Below are 10,543 nucleotides of genomic sequence, written 5' to 3' on the forward strand. Positions count from 1 at the left end.
ATTCACCGGTGTCCTCACTGCCCCAGGTTTCCCTAGGGAAAACGTAAAACGTGAACAAACCCCCTAAGTGTCTGTCTCTTTCTCTTCCGCATGAGGCGCTGGAATCCTACTCGAGAAAAAGACTCACCAGAGGAAGAAGGACGGACGAGTCCATGCAGATCCCGAGAGCTAGCTGCTACTTTAGATCCAGCCAACCTAGCAAGAGAAAGACGGTCCCAACGAAAGAAAAAGACTTTCATTAAAATAAAACCCCAGTTACCTTGCTCTGGTGTCCGTGTCCCTCCTTCTGAACCGCAACAGTTTTGTTTTTGAAAATAGCTAAATTAATAGCTTTGTCATTTACAATGCCAATAGTTATAACTTTCGCAAATGTGACAACTATAGCATATGTAAAGCAACATGTTAGGTATTTAGATGACTTAGATGTATTGATATTACAAATAACAATGGTTTTTATTTTTTTTAAATAATTACTTAAATAAAGTGATTGTAATTTATTATGTCAATAGCTTAAACTTTTGTAAATAACTTTTGTGAAGATTATGTTCAGTGTATTTTATTGGACGAAAATCCAAGAACAGAAGTGAAATATTAACATCTTTTTGTGACATTTGTAATGAAGCTTGAAACATTGAGAGAACATATTTGAACCAGTGATGCTGTGGTGGCGCTGAGTGATGCTGTGGTGGCGCTGAGTGATGCTGTGGTGGCGCTGAGTGATGCTGTGGTGGCGCTGAGTGATGCTGTGGTGGCGCTGAGTGATGCTGTGGTGGCGATGAGTGATGCTGTGGTGGCGCTGAGTGATGCTGTGGTGGCGCTGAGTGATGCTGTGGTGGCGCTGAGTGATGCTGTGGTGGCGCTGAGTGATGCTGTGGTGGCGCTGAGTGATGCTGTGGTTGCGCTGAGTGGTGCTGTGGTTGCGCTGAGTGGTGCTGTGGTTGCGCTGAGTGGTGCTGTGGTTGCGCTGAGTGGTGCTGTGGTTGCGCTGAGTGGTGCTGTGGTTGCGCTGAGTGGTGCTGTGGTTGCGCTGAGTGGTGCTGTGGTTGCGCTGAGTGGTGCTGTGGTGGTGCTGAGTGATGCTGTGGTGGCGCTGAGTGATGCTGTGGTGGCGCTGAGTGATGCTGTGGTGGCGCTGAGTGATGCTGTGGTGGCGCTGAGTGGTGCTGTGGTTGCGCTGAGTGGTGCTGTGGTTGCGCTGAGTGGTGCTGTGGTTGCGCTGAGTGGTGCTGTGGCTGCGCTGAGTGGTGCTGTGGCTGCGCTGAGTGGTGCTGTGGTTGCGCTGAGTGGTGCTGTGGTTGCGCTGAGTGGTGCTGTGGTTGCGCTGAGTGGTGCTGTGGTTGCGCTGAGTGGTGCTGTGGTTGCGCTGAGTGGTGCTGTGGTTGCGCTGAGTGGTAATGTGGTGGTGCTGAGTGATAATGTGGTGGTGCTGAGTGGTGCTGTGGTGGTGCTGAGTGGTGCTGTGGTGGTGCTAAGTGGTGCTGTGGTGGTGCTGCTGAGTGATAATGTCGTGATTCAGAGGGCAGAAAGGCACAAAAAACAAGTCTTAACATTTTGGTTTATTTTTATGTAGTACACTTGCAATAGTGTGGTAGCGCTGGGAGTGAAAATGTCAATTCCAAATCTACGTTGAAAATAGACACCCATAAATAAGATTTGCTGCTGCAGAGAAAAGAAGCTCCTTGGTGCTGTGCCAGACCCGGATATTTTGGAACATTTTGGAACAACCTGAACAACCAATGGCTTTTGCCCACTATGTTGTACATGTGCGCTGTAAAGCCGATCACTTGTACCCAGTTTGACCTTCTTTTTGCCAGACCCCAATCTGCAGCTTGCTTCTTCTGATGTTGTGGGTGGAGAGCAGACATCAATAGTCAATTGTCACTTACGCTGACGACACCCAGCTCCTCTTTGTAAGCAACAAGGATGGCCTGTTTGACGATGTCCAGGTCAGGGGCTGTTTGAGCGCTGTTTTTGAGTGGTTTGGATGTCATGGGCTGAAGTGCAACTCCGACAAGTCGGAGTTGCTCTTCTTTGGTTGTACCTCTGAGCCTTATTGGAAACCCTGGTGGCCGCAAGATATGTTTCCTCCCACTAGTTCGTCTTTGAAAGCCAAAAACTTGGGAGTTTTGATTGACAACGAGCTATCTTTCGGACCGCATATCTCATCTCTTACTGGGAAATGTTTCGGCATCCTTCGGATGCTTCGTAAATTCCTCCCTCTAGTCTCCATCCAGCACAGAAAAATCATTGTCCAGGCACTGATTGGCTCTAGGCTTGATTATGCTAATGTTTTGTTCCTGGGACTTCCCAAATATTTGGTCAGGCGTCTGCAAATCGCCCAGAATTCTGCAGCCCGAGCCATCTTTGGTCTTCCAAGAAAAGCCAGAGCCACTGATCTTCTCTCAACACTACACTGGCTTCCTATTGCTAAAAGGATTCTGTTTTAAACTTTGACCACGACTTTCAAGGCCCTACATGGCATAGGCCCCAAATACATTTCTAAACGATTGTCCTGGTATAACCCCCCCCCAGATCTCTCAGATCTTCGTCCCTATCTAAAATGAGTGTTCCCATTATCAAGCGTGCTAGAGCAGGAGGACGGTCTTTTCGCTACTTAGCTCCTCATGCTTGGAACGACCTCCCAATCTCTTTGAGACAGACCTCTAGCCTTCTGTCCTTCCGAAAGGCCCTTAAGACATGGCTTTTCCCTTAATTTGATGCTGCTTCCTGTTGTCTTCACGTCCTCTCAGTGTTATGTTCTCCTTTCTTCGGTTGGGTTTCCTTCAATAAAGCGCCGGGATACTCCGTGGAGTGGCCATGCGCTATAGAAGTATAAAAATAACATAACATAACATAACAATAGAGCAGCCAGACACACTCTCCAAGCAACCTTTCAGTAAATTACAAACACCGGCAGCTGACAACGCCAATAGTCCTGACTTTTCGTTATGATGCACTTGTTGTATCATATATCTGGATGCAGTGACAGAAACAGCAAAATACAAGTCAGGTGGCACACTATGCTGAGCACAGATTTTAGCTCATGCGTTTTTTAGCAACACCCCTAATTACATTGGCCACGCCCTTTGAGAGACCCCCAGTTTTTTCATCCCACTTAAAGCCCTTGCCACATGACTAGTAATTGAGTTTTGTTAATGCATGCAGCCACTGAGCTACTCTGACAGAGAGAAGAATACCTGAATGACCAGTTTACTTTAGATTTACTGCAAGTCATTTCATGCTAGTCTGGGGCATTATAATGGGACAAAAGTCCTCTTTGACTCAGGGGACGTTTCACATCCGAACAAACAGATGTCTGAAGCATTTCAGGAGTGATGTGGAGCTTCTTTACAGAACACTAAAGTAGATCGCCTGTATGCTGAAGTCACTCGAGCATGCGCAGACTGCTGTAGGCATCTCCAGGGTGCACCAGCTATGCTTCACTGGGAATATTAGGGAAGAAGGGCCAAATTTAGAATAAGTACAAACACGTCAATGGTTTTAAATTCGACATATCACTGTCGGACATTCTGATACGTGATTTAGGGTTTAAAGCCACAACAGAAACTCCAAAACATTACTTTAGCCCATTGATTTAAAAACAAAAAAACAAAAGGACGATTATGCATGTAGAATTCATTGCCGGTCCCCCTGAGATGGAGGCTTCATGTTTTTAAAACTCACTTTGATAACTGCAAACCTTAAGCTAAAGCTAATATAACTTTTAATTCACTAGCTAAGCTCTTTAAGATTCGGTTTACATGTACATTGTCAGTGGAGTCCATAACATTCCCTGAGGTGCGGTACTCTGACATTCAGTTATGAGAGACCTACATTTTCGTTACGTCAGAATTAGCAAGAGACCACTGGCTTTTTAGTAGTGTGCACGGCCTCCTTGTTATCATGCAGCAAGGCAACTGTGCTGCTAGAGTGCCGTGGTGTGTCATAGCAATCGCCTAAAACCAGGAAAGGTGAAGCAGTAATCAGGAAGGGGGGGTTAAGCTGCAAAGCGGGAGGGTGTTGGGAGACCGAGCACAGTACAGGCGCCTTCCGAAAATAACGTCATGCCAATAAAAATGCACAAAAAGACGAGTGAAATTGAAAAAGTGGAAGGAGAGTCAATAGAGCACATCTGCAAAGCGGTAAAATGTACATAATCGAGCAAATAAAAAAACGCGCTAGATAACACTGATGACAGGATGCGGCGTGATTCATTTGAGATAAAATGTATATATAAACGATTTTGCAGAATTTCCTCAGAAAAGGTTCAGCTCCATTTCAGAATATATCCGAGCTTTATTGGCTTTCAAAAATGTGGATAAAATACGTATTCAGACGATATAACACCAATAATTACAGACCGGTTTACAGAAGGGAAAGATAAGTAAGAGTACACCCACTTCAAAGAGGTTTTTGTGTGTCCTTCGTATTAGTTCTAGCGCGAAAGCCTCCATTCTCCCGCTCATGAGAGTGAAGGAGGCAACAGCTGCATTTGTTTTACAATTAAAATAACAAAGAGGTTCACATAGCTACCCAGTGGGTGAAGAAATGCGGTGCAGAAGTCATCAAGCCGCTCCTGTATGCAAAGCAAAAAAAAAAATACGCAGGAATGAACAAGCTCCACACAATTGATAAAATGGCAATAATAAAGAACAACTTCTCCGTCGAAAGGGCGCATCGGGTCCCAGGGGGGAAACCAAAAACTGGCGCCAGTCCGCGACCGATCCTGGCTAGACTGTTCAACTTCCGGGATCGAGACTCCATCCTGCAGACAGCCCGTGTGGCTCCGCCGATAAAAATCCAAAACTCAACGGTGGCCTTCTTTCCGGACTATACAGCCGAAGTTGCACGTCGCAGGAGAACGTTTTTGGATGTCAAAAAGTAACTCAGATCACGAGAGATTCCGTACTCGATGCTGTTCCCGGCCAGACTGCGCATAGTGGTGGATAACAAGACTTGGTTTTTTGATACTCCCGAGGTAGCACGAGACTGGCTGGATGGATGGAGGCCGGCAGGTCAACCGCGCCGATCCCAGAGGACGCACAAACATCAAAGGGCCGGAAACTCGCCGAACTCTCAAACATCAGGGCATGACATGGGGGAACGCTCGCCGGTGAGAAGAACCGAGGCAGAAGAGACTGAGGAGGAACAGTAACGGCCCGGCACGCACAGGACATTGTAATCCCTTAATGGACTGCCTGATGGACTGCCCTGGACACTGGCTGAGGGACTCTGAAGAGAGAAAGAGAGGCCATCGTCGGCGGGGAGCCCTTCACCCCAGCGAGCAAGTATCTTTAAGTGTGGGGAGGGGAACAAGCACTCTGCTAAGTTGGGGGGGGCGGGCAGTTCAAGGTCCGTATGACAGGGAGGCAGGGAGGGGGGTAGGAGGGGAGAGGGTTGGGTTTGCTTTTCAGTATTGTTTTGGTTCTATGACTCAGAGTGACATAACATGGCACACAACTCCCGCGGGAGGGGTGTATAGCTGTAGCAAGATACCTAAAAGCAGCGTCGGTATACCACACGCTCCTCGCAAAACTCAAATTACACACCATACACCACACGGACATGGGTTCCTCAAGCACCACCGGTTCCCGTACGCATGTGGTTGGGACGGGCCACCCCACTTCCTAAATGGCGGTTCCACAACAGGCAGACACGACTAGTGAGATCGATCGATCAGCTCCGGTGACCCCACTACAGATCATGTCTTGGAATGTTAGGGGACTGGGGGACAAGATCAAACGGGGGCTGGTGTTGCAGGGAATCAAAAGGGTGGGTCCTACGCTAATCCTTCTCCAGGAAACGCATCTTACGGGCGCTGCCAGGCAAGCCCTGGATAGGAGGGGATACCGTATGATAGCACACTCTGAGTTCACCTCTGGGTCACGGGGGGTAGGAATCTTAATGCGTAAGTCCTCACAATTTATAGTCCAGACCACTAAGGTAGATGATCAGGGCAGATTCGCAGCCGTGCATGGACAGTGGGAGGGTCAGCAGTTAAATATAGTATCAGAGTACATCCCTCCAGCGTTGCATGCAATTGCCTTGCCGGACTTAGGTAGGTTCCTGTTGGAACTACCCGAGGGCGAGTTGATTATAGGGGGAGACTTTAACGCGGTTCTTAACAAAAGAGTATGACAGGTTCCCACTTCGTCCGCAGCCGCTCGGGGCCTCTCGCTTTGGTAATTTCTTGGAGGCGCAGGGGCTGATTGATATTTGGCGACACCTCCATCCAACTGAACGGCAGTATACATACTACTCAGCGACACATGGTAGCCTATCGATAATTGACCACTTCACCCTGGGCGCCGGTCGTCTCACAATAGAGGAGATACGCATCAGGCCGAGAGGCATCTCGGACCATTCCCCGCTGACTTTAACCCTATCCAGTCCAGAGAAGACCCGTAAACGTGTGTATACGATCTACCCAGGGTACCGTCGGTGCGCAAACACCTAGCAAAGACGACGCAACTCTACTTCGCGGAGAACCAGACCTCAGTTGACTCTCCCTCGATACTGTGGGAAGCATACAAGACGGTCCTGAGAGGGCAGGCTATATCTAGTATTGCGAATCATAAGCGCGCCCAAAGGGAAGAACTAGTGGAGCTCGAGCTGGAACTCGACCGAGCCAATGCGGCTCACATGGCGGACCCCACAGACGACACACTGCATCTCCTTCAGGTGCGTCATTAGCTCCATGATAGTCATCTAAGACGCCAAACGATGGCAGATGTGACGGCCACGGCCCAGCGAGTGCATGACATAGGGGATAAGGCTAGTAAGCTTCTGGCATGGCTGGAACAGAAAAAAGGGGGAAGTAGAACTATACTACAGTTAAGAGACGCAAATGGTGTACTGCACTCGCGTCCAGAAGACATTGTTGACACGTTGGCAGACCATTTCCAAGGAGTGTACTCCCCAACGGTAGAGATCTCTGAGGAAATGGCGACGGCAGCTCTCCACAATGTGCCAACACCGATTTTATCGGCGGAAGCAGTGGAAGAACTAGACGCAGACTTGACAGAGGAGGAGATTCAATTGGCCATAAACGCGATACGGTCAGGCAAGACTCTCGGGCCCAATGGGATACCAATTGAATGGTATAAAACGATGTCTGAATCCCTGTGTGCACCTTTGTTGGCAATGTATGAGGAGAGCGGGGAGGTGGGCATCTTACCACCCGATCAGCGGGTGGCAACTATTGTAGTGATCCCGAAACCAGGTAAACCCCCAGACGCGTGCACCTCCTATCGGCTGATATCGTTGATCAACGCAGAGGCGAAAATACTGGCGAAGGTGCTGGCGAATAGGTTACTGCCCCATATGACACATTTGATCCATCCTGATCAGTCAGGCTTTATGCCGCACAGAAGCACTGCGCTCAATTTACGTAGAGTACATGGGGTACTGGCGCGTGCACCGTTGTTGAAGGAACCGGCGGTCATCTTGTCCCTTAACGCCAGAATGGCGTTTGACTTGGTTGAATGGCAGTACCTCCTCGCGGTGCTGACTCACATGGGTTTTGGAGACAAGTTTATCTCAAGGGTAAGGCTGCTTTACACGAGCCCGACGGCTCGAGTGGTGGCTAATGGACATATCTCCCGTGAAATACCGCTGGCGAGGGGGACCAGGCAAGGATGCCCCCTCTCTCCGCTGCTCTTCGCGCTGGTCCTGGAACCATTGGCAGTGAAAATTAGGACATCTCCGCTGCTGAGGGGGATCCGTTGGACCGACGCCTGGGAGGACAGAGTCTCCCTATATGCCGATGACATGCTGATTTATCTGACGGACCCGGTGGAAGGAGTCCCCAACCTATTGCAAGTATGTGACTCGCATGGGGAGGCATCAGGGTATACTATAAACTGGGCGAAGTCGGTCATATTCGGATTAAACAACTCCTCGCTGACCTTGCCTGAAAACTGCCCATTAACGATGGCGACGACCTCCTTCAAGTATCTGGGAATCTATGTCACCCAGGATGCTGCTGAATTTTTTGAAATAAACCTGCAACCCCCGCTGACAAGACTGCGGAATTGGAAAACCCTTCCATTGACGCTGCTAGGCAGGGCGGCGTTATTTAAAATGATGGCGCTGCCGCGCTTTCTTTATGTGCTCGAGAATACACCAACCTTAGTACCTCCGGAAGGTAACCGGAACGTTGACAGGCCTGTTGTGGGGAGAACGACCCGCTCGAATAGCACATGTCAAGCTTAACAGGAGCTGGTACGACGGTGGAATCGCCCTGCCAAATCTCCAACTGTACTACTGGGCAGCACAGCTTAAGATCATTAATCAATGGCTGCATGCTCCACTAGATGACCTGGCGTACCTTGCTGACAGGGCACAATTGGGCACACCTAGTTTGTTGGCACCTCTATATCATAAGGGAATAGCAGCCAAATTAATAGGACCTACCAGACACACGGTAGCATTGTGGCACCAAGCCCAAGTGAGATTGAAATGGGAGGGAGTCATAACAAAGCTGACACCGTTGTGGGACACAAAGGCCCTGGGACACTTGCGATACACTAAAGGTTTCACCCAATGGGACAATATTGGGATTTCGACGGTGGGGGACATGTGGACAAGGGAGGGAGTGGTCCCATTCACACACCTCCAGTTACACTACAATCTAGGTCCTACAGAAACATATAGATATGTACAGATCAGGCACGCACTACTGGCGGTTATCCCAGCGAATACCACTCTGCCGGAAGCCTCACCACTCGAAGATCGCTTACTCACTGATTTTATGCAGGAAGGCGCTACATCCCTTACGTATCGTAAACTGTTGAATAATTTGCCAGACCCCCTAATTAAGCTGCGTGAAAAGTGGGAGGAAGAAATAGGGGACATAGATGACTCAGACTGGAACGCAGCGCTGGCATCCCTGCGTGAAGCAGGTATTTCAGCTAGGTCCCGCCTGGTGCAGCTAAAAATTTTACATAGGATCTATTACACCCGGACGATGCTGTTTAGACTACACAGAACACCGCACCCACTCTGCCTTAGAGGGTGTGGAGAAGAGGGCACCTTCTTACACACGCTTTGGGAATGCCCCACTATGGTAAGATACTGGCAACAGGTGATGCGCACCATTTCGCAGACACTGGGGGTGACCCTGACGCCCAACCCGCATCTTTGCTTATTGCACATATGGGGCCCAAATGACTTAACACATCAGGGTAGACTGTGGGTAGTGATAGGCATAATGATGGCCAAGAGAGACATTGCACAGAGGTGGGGGGCGGCAGAACTGCCTACACTGTCGCTGTGGTGTAGGAACATGGATGCGACTATGATTACGGAGCGAGCAGTGTACCAGATGAGAGCGAATCCCCGAAAGTGGAATAAAGTATGGCTGCCATGGAACACCTACAGGGGCGCTCTATGTGACCCCTTGGAAGAAGAGGATCTAGATAGCTCGGGGGAGGACGTGGAAGATGTTTAATGCACGGGGTCTGACCTGTTAGGGATGGTGGAGGGTGGAGGGAGGGCGGAAGACGGCCCAGTTCTTTCATACGATGCTGGTTCCAGATGAGAATAGTGTATGATGTATGCGAGAGTAATTGAAAATGCTGCAGGGGCTGATGGTAAACGGCCCATGGAAGTGGTCACTCATTTAGCTACTGAGTCATAAGTTAAGTTATGTTATTAAAATTACAAAAGCAGGACTGTAAATATTTTGAAATAAGAACGAAGCATAAACACGACATAAACGTTGACAGATCCGCTGCCGGACCGTTGGTTGTCGGCTGAATAGCTGTGTACTTTATGAATGGTGAATTATGTGCTGGTAGTAGCCGGCCCCAGGGTTGTAGGGGAATTAATGTAGGTCAACCAACTGTCAATAAAGTCTTGCAAAAAAAAAAAAAAAAAATAAAGAACAAGTTCTATGAAGGGCACAGACGAGGATTACGCTTGTTTATAGCAGTAACCGCTTGGGGGCAGTGTTTCTTCACAAAAGTCCTCAATCAAGGAATGCATGTGCCACGAGTGCTGTGAGGGGGCTTGGCAAGCAGCAGATGGTCCTGTTTATGACCTGCGGAGGCGTGAAGTGGCTGGTGGCAAATGGACTCAAAGCGCTCGTTGCTTTGGTGTTCTTGGCTTGTCTTGCTTGGTGGAGGAGCAGATTTCTGTGCACGCACATTTCACGTGAACTGCATGGATTCCATAGTGTTCAAGAGAGTTTGTTTCCCTTGCAATAGGTCGAGCTATTAATCCCTGCGGGATTTAATAGTCTCGACCTAAAAATGGGAACTCCGATGCGCTCTCACAAATAAAATGCACTGAGACGCGCAAGTATAAAGAGCACCTACTCAGATTCTGGCCCCTCAAAAATACATAAGTGCACTTGTTGCACACCCAGAACACGCTAATAGAGTCAACAAAAACTGACATATAGACAAAGCACACAGACGGGGTCTGACGGGCAGATATGTCACAATGCGTCCGCAGTGGCAGCTACTGATACACATGTGGAGCAAACGCACGCACTCAGAGTGCTTTGAAGAATCTGCTTTATGTATATAGATTTTAAACT

This window comes from Lissotriton vulgaris, chromosome 6, assembly GCF_964263255.1.
Source record: "Lissotriton vulgaris chromosome 6, aLisVul1.2, whole genome shotgun sequence".
NCBI lineage: Eukaryota > Metazoa > Chordata > Amphibia > Caudata > Salamandridae > Lissotriton > Lissotriton vulgaris.